We start from the raw sequence: 10,280 nt of genomic DNA on the forward strand, positions 1-10,280 counted from the left end.
CAGAAATGCTTTCAAATAAAGCTGCACGGTTTGAATGAGCTTTCACTTCGTGTTAGAATAGAAGAGTGTAGGATAAACATCCTGTCCAGGAAAGGAGGTGCTGAGTAAAGCTAAGGTCCTTCTTTGAGGTGTATGATGACTCTCAAAAAGAGCAGCTGTATATAAAATTAGAACAAGCCCCTACTCTGCATTTGCTGGCGATACAGTTCTTGGACCACACATGCATTGCTGACGGTAAAGATAGTCGAGCCTTTATCAGGGATCTGTCTATGAGGATTTAGATAGTTTAACCAGAAGACCAAGTGCTGTCAATGCTTCTGCTTTATAGATGAAGACCACTTTATTAAACTCCATATTTTAATAATATTCAGGAGGCTAAAATACAGTTTTATTCATAGCATTTATTTCTTCCTCCAAGTTAAAGTGTGGTCCTCAAGATGGACTTGACATATAGATAGAGACAATATTCACTTGACCTAGGTTCTTTTCCAGCCTGAATTTCTTCTTTTAATCTTGAAAGATGGTGCCAACTTCCTAGACAGTACTTACATTTCTTACACAATGTAATATATCTTCTCTTGAAGCTCATGCCTTTCTAAAAAGAATTCCTTTACCTGTTTATTTACTACTAGTCGTTATCTTTGAGAATGCAAGAAAGTGGAGGCAGAGGTAAGAGTTAGAATTGCAGGAGGGTGGAGTGGGATGGAGGGAAAAGAGACAGATAGTCACAAAGCAAAAGGACTAGAAAGTGAGGGGTGAAGTAAATCAGGGTTCCGTCAGAGTGTCCTTGAGTGTTGATAAATGATTAATGGCAAAGAACAGAAAACCTGACCTGTTTATCTCCCTGTATAGCCTGTATAATATGTCCAAGTTCTATACTTTGCATGATAATAACTGGGGGTTGGGAAAGAAGGCCTGAATCTATATATTATCTTATCATTAGCTTGTATAATTATATGCCCTAATCCCTGCCCCCACATTTTATATAACATCAGGCCTGGGGTCCTAATTTCAACTTAAAACTATTCTCTAGACCTGAGTGGAACTCATGGGAAGAAGAAAGAAAAGCAGTTTGAAGAAATGGAGCCAAGGGGCTGAGGGAAGAATAAATGAAGGGAAAAGAAAGAAAGAGTCCACCTCATCTAAAATAGATTAATCACTGTCTGAATCAACAGTGGGAAGATTGGGTTTGTTGTCATCCTCCTTCAACTCCTCCCCTCATCCCCAGCTCAGTACGGGGAAATAACTCTTAAAGGAATAAATACAATTCTGGTAAAACTATAATACTGTTTAATCAGACATCTATGAAATGAATTGTCTTTTTTCCTTGTTAACATGCTCTGAAGTTAATATTGAATTAGTTGCATGTGTTCGTGAAATTCTCAGCACGTTGAAGAAAATCTTTACCATTAACTTACAGTTACATAAGTGTCTCCTAACTGGGTGGAAACTAATACTTTGTTTTATTTTTTGGTGTGTGTTTGTATCCACAAGAAAGATTTTATAGATTACAGTGGTATATTTTCCAAAAGGATTGGGGGAGGGTGGATATGGGTGTGGTGTGGTGTGATGAAAATCTAGTATGTGTGTTATGTAGTTAAAGAAATTATTTGGAAAGTGGTAAACTTGTCCATTCAAATGCAAATTGCTAAATTCTGTGGATTCAGTGCATGTGCTTTTTTCAGTTTGGGCAGAGGAGCAAATATTTTCAAAATGTTGTTATCTTCAACATCTTGTTTTTCCTATGTAGGTAAAATAGAGGTAAATTATTTAAGAAATTGAAAATATCGTAAAATACTAGTTTGCCTCCTCAATAAAACAGATGTTTTTAAACTTAAAGCCTTTTAAATTGATAGGGATACCATAAATAACATGTACTTTTCCAACATTTAAAGATAAAAACTGAATACAGCCACTTTAAAACAAATGATATCTGAACGTAAATTTCACTTTGAAATTCATGTTGTCATAGCCTGAAATATTAACATATTCTATCTTGGAATTAATAAAGATTATGTGTAAACATCACACTCCACATTAAGCAATCGTAATGAACTCTTCTTCATTCATAGTTAGGTGAAGAATTATCCACAGCATCATAACGTGCATTAGAAAAGCATTTAAAAGACATTTGAGTTATGATTGTCATGTTAGCTCTGATATATCTTCAAAGTTTCTTGGCATTATTTTAAACTGCAGCAGAGAAGGGAGAGATCTACAGAGTCACTGAGAGCTTGGATAAAGTTTAATATGGAGAAAGTTGCAAAAAAGAATGGTTCTCAAAGCTGAAAAAGTAATGAATTCAATTGATTATTTTACCTGTGTCTTTATAAAGGAAGAGTCATTCGCAGAAATACTCATAAGCTATTGTGGACAAGGTCTTTTAGGATAAATAACCCCTTTACACTAGTGGGGGGAGAATTTTAGCATTTTGTGATAAAAGACATGGTAAACTACTATTGTAACTTTTTTTTAAGTAAATAAAGCAGTTAAGCTATTTAAATTAGTTTACAATGTTTGGCTTAGGGCGATAGTTCAAAACATTATGCCCTCTCAGATGAATAAAAATGTCATTCTGTGTTAGTTTCTTAGGCTGTTTGGGTGTGTGTGGGGGGGAGTGTCCGTGGTTCATCATTTTGGCAATGTGACAGTTTAATGCCTTCGTGAGAAATATAGATATTATATAGCTTGACGATTACTCTTTTATTTATTCCTCTTAAAGAAGTACGTCAACTTTTCTTCCACAGTTTAGAAAACAGAGAAAAAGTTATTGAAAAACTTGACACCAGCGTGAGTTTAGAACGTGGCAACCGGGCAAGAGCGTAAGGCAGGAATTAGCACCATGGACAGAGACCCGCCGACCTGGAATACAGATTTGCAAGCCTGATAGTGTTTTCTGTCCCTCCCTGTGAGACACGGAAACAGCAATTCTTGGGAACGTTTCATTCCACAGACTTTAAGGAAGAGGCTGTCCTACTCCATAGAAACACGTTTATTTTGAATTAGACTGGCTTTGGCTAGGACCTGGCCATCGAGACAAACCGCCAGGAGGGTTAGAGCCCCGAACTCACTGCTCACCTTCCACTGTCCTTTTTTCATGCACTCCCTTGCCCTGTCTTTCATCAAAGTGGTCATGCAAAATAAATGCAAATCCAGGTAGTCATCGAAAAGTCTGCTAACCTACTCCAGAGTTTTTAATCCTCGAAATTCCCAGCGGGAATCGCAACAAAACGCCTACTCGCGCACCCTCGCTCCCCTCCCCCAATTCTCCTCCCGGCTCCCTCCACTTCCTCGCGAAGGGGCACAAGCCTTTTATCCGAAGGTGAGTGACTTCCTAGACTATTTTGCAAAGGACCCTTTATATTACAAACAATTTCCATGAGGGACAGTGCCAGGGGCGGCACTGAGCAGTATCACAAACATCCTTTACTTTCTCTTTACATTTTGTATTTAAAGTCCTGTTCGAGGAAAAAGACTATAAAGACAGCAGACTCAGAGAGAATTCCCCCTAAAATCTGAAGTTACTGTTTACACTTAAAGACATGTGAATTTGTTTATATAAATGTTAAAAAATACATAAATGTAATCTAGTGTCCCGGTAAATCTTTGAGATCAGCCTAGATTTTTCTTCCTTCCCAGCAGCACAACCTTTTTTTTCTGGGCAAAATTTGTATGAGGTTCATTCTCCTTTAGATGATTTGCCTGCAGATATTCAGACTAAGATCTGTTGCACGTGCTCCAGAGTGTCTCGGAAAATATACTTGCAGCTTCGGATCGACGATCATTTCTGTAAACGCTCCCACAAATGTTCTTAGATTTCTTTTCCTCCCCGCCTTTACTCAGTAGCAACTTTTAGCAGGATAAACTCACGTCTTTCCAGAGCATGCAAAGGGAGATCTAGGCGACCAGGCGAAGGTGAGGTAAGAAAAACTGGAGGTGAGACAGGGCAAATCAGAACTTTGCGTCCGTTTCCTTCAGGGATGCTAACAGCCGTCTCTAAACTTCCTCCTGGAGCCGATACATCTCATGCAAAATTAATACAAGTAAATAAAAATAGCAGTTTCCAAAGTTAAAGGAAACCATCTGTCTCAGCTGGTGGCAATCAGTCTTTTCGCCGGCTCCTTTACCGGGACCTAGGAAGAAACGGTTTTTCTGCTTCCGATGCTCGGAGGCTCTTTCTTATGTTGAAGATTTATGTTTCCACTTGTGTGCGATGCACGTCTAATTTCAAATAATAAAGCCAGGCTGAGCGACCAGTCTATCAGAGCTATCAACTGCGCTCGGCGCGCGCCCTGCCCCCCCTTCTCTCTGGTCTCTAACCCTCTTTCCCTCCTCCCCCTCTCGTTCTCCCTGCCCTACCCCCTTCTTTCCTCCCTCCTCTGCTCTCTCACACACTCACACTTTTCCCCTACGTGTGTTCAGATCAAACCCTTGCCCCATAGAGCAAGTGACCGCACCGGGGCACGGTGACAAAGGCAGAGTTTGTGTCAGAAGAAGACTGAGGCCCGGGGAGACACAGCGGCTAGAGAAACAGCTGTCTTATCAGCCCGCTGCAGAGATGGAGATGGCTCGAGAGGTCCTCAACAGATAATCACTTGAATAGGTTTGCAATGCGCCAAACTTCACGCTTGATAAGGCCAACCCAATGTAGAGAGCAGCCCAGATCCTGCTCCATTCTGTTTTATCTGGGCTGTAAATTAAGAAATTGAAATTCAGGTGGCAGAGGCAGCAGTCTGCTGATAGACCGCTAAAGTAAACTGTCATTAAAATGCTTTCCGCAGGCAGAGAGGGGGCGCCTGGAATGGATATTGTTTTGTTTTGTTTTTTAATGGGGGGAGGGGAGCAGAGAGAGAAAATCCACCAGTTTTAAAAATTATTTGGAGAGGGGAAGCTGTGGGGAGAAATAGCAAAGGGACACAATATCTTGGTCATGATTCCTCATCATAGCCTCAATGCATAAACAATTTGAAAAGTATAGAGTTGTGTGAAGTTTGTTGTAATAGAGATGAAGGAAAAATTTAAAACCATTTGATATATAATAGAATTCTGTCTTTGTCAGAGCTTGGAGCAGAGGAAGCTCTCTGACCTCAGTATTAGATTCCAATGGACTCAAGTTTTCCTTTTGTTGTAAGAAAAACAGATCAGAGGAGTTACCATAAACTGAGGTTAACTTGACCTTTTTGTTGAAGTGATAGGGCCACAGGAGACATCCCCAGGTGTTTTTAGAATAGCATAAGAAGTTGTCAACCACGGAAAAGAATCCACTTAGCTACTTCCAGGAATAAGACATATTTCATCCCCTTCCCTTTACCCAGATAATTACTATAGGATAATTCAGGAAACTCCAAAATTCCACGAGTGTATTTTGACACCACCTAGGTCTTACAGCACATTTTATATCTACACTCTTCTGTCTACTTTCATGTATATAAGGCATGAAATTCTATGAATTATTTGGATAAATGTTTCACAAAAAGTTTAAAATGTATAATGACCAGAATATAGGCAGTGACCTTGTTGTCTTGACTCACTAATGACTTTGCACTGTACCTTGTTCTCTGTGTCCTTGAGTGGACTGTAAATTCATTGATGTGCATTTATGAGAGTATAAGTATCAGAGGATGCACTGCATTTTCTGCAACAGCATTTATGTTTTAAGTTTTAGTAACATTTCTAAAAAGATACCTTCAGCTGATTACACATAGTTAATGCAGCTCTAGAAGATCAATCAGTTTTTACTTTATTTAACCCCAAAACTTTGATCAATGTCAGAGTGCACTTAACTGACAATATAAAGGCTGCATAAATCACAGTGGAGTGAGGATGAATTAAAAATGAATTTGTCGGGAAAAGTGATGAGAAAAAATTTAAGATGCTAGTATACGTTTCAATAGTTATTAAACTATTTAGATATATTAAAAAACAATTTTTTAAAACTTTGACATTGTTATCTGATTACTCACAGAGAGGTAAGGAAATAAATATAAGTCATGGAATCTCAAATACTATTCTGTTGAGTACTTTATATAAAAATCCTTCCTATCTTGTAACACAGAGAACAGGTGTTTTTTAAAAAATTCAAGTGTATGGATGAATGAGTGCTGTATGTATTCTTTAATGAGAGAGAAATTTATGTTATATAAGTTAATTTTTCCCTTCCATACCAGCACTTTCCATAATGTTATCATATTGGTTTAATTAATGGCTACTATACAAGCATTTTAAGAAGTATCCTTTTAATGAATTCCAGCCTTTTAGGCACTCTTATATTATCTTCAGATAATCAGATATTTTTCTGCTTGTTACAAATACTCAAACAAGTTTGAATTGCCAGTTTTAATAGTCTCTTCAGCTGTGGTTATTATTTTCTTTTTCTTAATTAAATTGAAAATATGCATACAATGGACGGGTTAAACTATTTGTCAATACAGGTAGGACATTTTAAAGATGAGAATTTGCATAGGGTTAAAAGATTCACTCCCACTAAGTTTGAAATGTGAGAAAAAGCTATTTTATAAATTTAAACTATTATAACATTTCAAAACTGAAAGATAATTTTCAGAAAATATTCATTATTAGAGAGAAAAATGTTTTAGCATGAAATTATATAAAAACCACTCCCATCTAATTTTTATCACAAATAAATGATATATATGGTTTCTAGCAATTCATTATGAATGATGAAAAATAAAAAATCCAAAAATGCAACATTTTTTAAAAGGGATTCCCCATTATTAATTCCTTTCTGTGGAAAATGGGATAGTAGATTTTTAAGGCAAACAGTCTCTCTATGATGTATAAAGGCAAAAATACTGGACACTTTGGAAATATCTTAAAGTTGTAATATTTTTTTTAAAACTGACTATATTTCTACTACCAAAAAAAAATCAGATAAGTAATTGTGTCCTTCCAGATACAACACTCATCTTCAGGTGAGGGTCAAATGAGTGATACATATTCGGTTCCTATTTCTAAATACTTATTTCTGAATTTTGACAAAAGACCCGTTTCAGTTTGATTCAAGCATCTTTTGAGTGCCTATCATGTGCCAGAATAATAAAATTACATTAGAGACAATAATTGCTTAAAGGAAAGCAGATTACTTTTTAGAAATCCTAGTGAAAGGAAAATTTGGGAGGTTCAAACAACTCAATGTGCTGTAGAAAACATCCTTACAATGTGTCTGGATTTTGTTGTTACTATCTCTCTAAAGTTATGCACAACACCTCTTTATAAGTCGTTTAGTAGTATAGACTGTCAAAAATTAGTCCTTAAAATAGAAATTGTAATATTACTCTACTAGGAGCTACAATTTTGCAAATTGTTAAGAGGTTGGGTTTTTCCTTCAGACACATCCAGATTTGAACCTGACTCTGCCACTGCGGGGCCTCGGACAAGTTACTTTGTGTCTTCTAAGCTTTGATTTCCTCATCTATAAAATGGTGATAATAATGCTTAATTTAGGATCACTGTGAGGTTAAACGTAATCACAGGTGTAAAATAGTCAAACTTCCTGGCATAGAGGAAGCAGTCGATAGATACATGGTAACTACAATTATGGGGACAAAAATGGTGACTTGGCACATTTATTTGATGAAGCCAGAATTAGAATGCCTGCTTTTACATACTGTCTCTTAAATATTTTCATTTGCTTTCATTAATGTCCTAACTGAAATATCCTGTGATAAATATCTTCTCACATTTCTAATTAGAACCAAGTTTAAAAGGCCCCAAAAGGCATAAAATCTTCTGTCTGCCCTGTTTTGTGGCTTCAATATATTTCCCAATAGGATTTCATGATTCACCCATAAAAAGTTGTGTGTCTTCAAAAAGGAACTTAGTCTGAGATCCCATTTGACTGATATAATAATAAAAACACCTTAGATTTTTATAGTACCTTTTATCACAGAAAGCTCAATGCACTTTTACATATTTATCATTGTAACCCAGAAGGTAAGAAAGGATATAAATTATTTCTCATTTTCAGGGGCATAACAGAGGCATTATAAATTTAAGTAGCATTTCTAAGATAAATAGAAATGGAGAACAGGTTTCCTGAATGTCAGTCTTTCTGCAATGTGTTATTCTCTTTGGCATTAATTATGACCACTGTTACTTTAGTTGTGCTCAAAATGTTAGTGTTTGGCATTAAGTATAGGTTATAAGTCAAATACATAGCATCACAATCTAATCAAATTAAAATATTTTTATTTTATGCCGAGACACTTTTATTATTCAATTATATATATGTATATGCATACATTATCCATTCTTTTTTACCATTCTGTGTTAACTCTAAGGCAAGATTTTAAAAGTTATTAGTCATTTATGGCCTTGTAAGAAATCAGTTTCAATCTCCTATCACTTGCCTCTCCCCAGGCTCATTCCCTCTCTCCACAAATATTTTTATAGGCTATTATATTTATTCCATTTACATAGGGTAACAGTACTTTCTTCTCTAGTTTTCTATTTCTAAGGTTGTCTGTGCTTGAAAAATCTATCAAAATAAATATCCAAAGGAATATAGAGGTAGACTGTATAAAAGGCACAAGAGAATATGCTTTTTATAATAGTTTTTTGTTTTGAATGAAACACAATAGAGAAATAATGTCCACTTGACATTGTAAAACATAGACTATCAAAAGAACACTACAACTTGCTTATGGTTTATAGTTTTGCAGTTCCCTCCTGGGGTTACTTTGCTATGGATTGATATAGATGTAGCTACAGATGTGGACTTCCAGTGAGTGAGTAGAATGGAAAGAAACAAAACTTAGCAGTCTGATAAAAGAATGAACCTTAAACTTGTGGATATCTAAATTCATAGCTTACAATGGAAAGACAGACTGAATGTTTTTATTTTAAATAATGGGCATCTATCTGTATCCTAAATGTATCTTATACTTGGATAAGATGGACCCACTCAAAGTCAAGCCCAGTCAAGTAACTGCCAAACTTCTACGAGGAAGTGTAATTAGCACTAAGAAGAAACACACATGCATACACACAGACTAGCCAGAGCTGCTCTTTATTGCCATTTCACACCAACCCTTTTAAAAGCTTCATGTTGATGCGACTAAATGGAAAATCTATATCTCTGATTGAGCATATGTATGTGCATTTTAAGGCTGAGGATACTGTTGTAATAGAAATGATGTTCTGTTCCTTCGGTCACTGTCATTCTGGTATCAGAAGTTAGAGAATATGGTTGTTTGAAATGTCAGTTTGTGTAAACATGAGTTGGAAGATGTAACATAAATGAATGGTGTTACAGACTGTTTAAGCTGTTTGAGTAACAAATAGACATTTCCTTGAATTATTTTGACACAATTTACTGTGAAATTTCTTTTTTTCTCTTGCTGATATTTCTAGATTCCTTGTGCAGGCAATAAAAAGAAAAGCCTTTCTTTTATGTCAGTGCTCATTATTTAACTCATAGAGCACTGATGTTTTCTAGAATACTAATATTTCCTAGATGTAAAATGAATACTAAAAGAGAGGTGTGTCTCCATATTAGTCATATCAAAACGATACATAAAAATTTGAGTCTCTTTACAAGGTTTTCATAAAAAAGGAAAATATTAATATATGTTATGGTGTTTTAGTCCTTAGTTTTAAAAGATCTTCATATAAATCTACTTTATTGGTGTTTGTGTATGTTTGTTTAGAGCAGATGAAATGAGGTTCAGAGGTGAAAACTGCAAGACTTTGGTAGAGGAAGTGGGCTAGAGAGCAACAGGATATTAGGTTGGTTAGGTATTGAGGAGTCACATTATGGAGGGCTTTGAAAGCCAGCAGAGGGAAGTGCTGACATAAAACTACTGGATACAGGATATATCTATTGACAAGTGTAAATTTTGGACATGCCAAGTAGGAAGAGACTAAAGGTATAGGAATCAGATCAAGACATAGGAAGGTTAAGAAGCTTTTTGTCTAAAACTCTAAGACTCCTTGGAACGAGGTGGCAAGGTCAGAGGATAAATAGAGATGGGGGGAAGATTGACAGGTATAAAGAGGAGTTCACACTGATTATAATGAAAATGTTTTGACGGCCAAAATATTTATAGCAGGCACTGGGAAAGATATAGGGTTCTGAACAAATCATACTTTTGAGCCAAAAAGCCCAAGAAAGCTATGAAGGAGAGAAACCAGGAACCAGAGCCTATCAGGCTGTACCCTGCTTAGCTGTGGATGCCTCGAAGACATCTTTGTGCCTTTGTCAAGAGCAGGCTTTAAAGACAGGATGCTAGGAAAGGATGCACTGAGCTAGAATTCCTAGG

Source organism: Diceros bicornis, chromosome 22 (assembly GCF_020826845.1).
Source record: "Diceros bicornis minor isolate mBicDic1 chromosome 22, mDicBic1.mat.cur, whole genome shotgun sequence".
Lineage (NCBI taxonomy): Eukaryota > Metazoa > Chordata > Mammalia > Perissodactyla > Rhinocerotidae > Diceros > Diceros bicornis.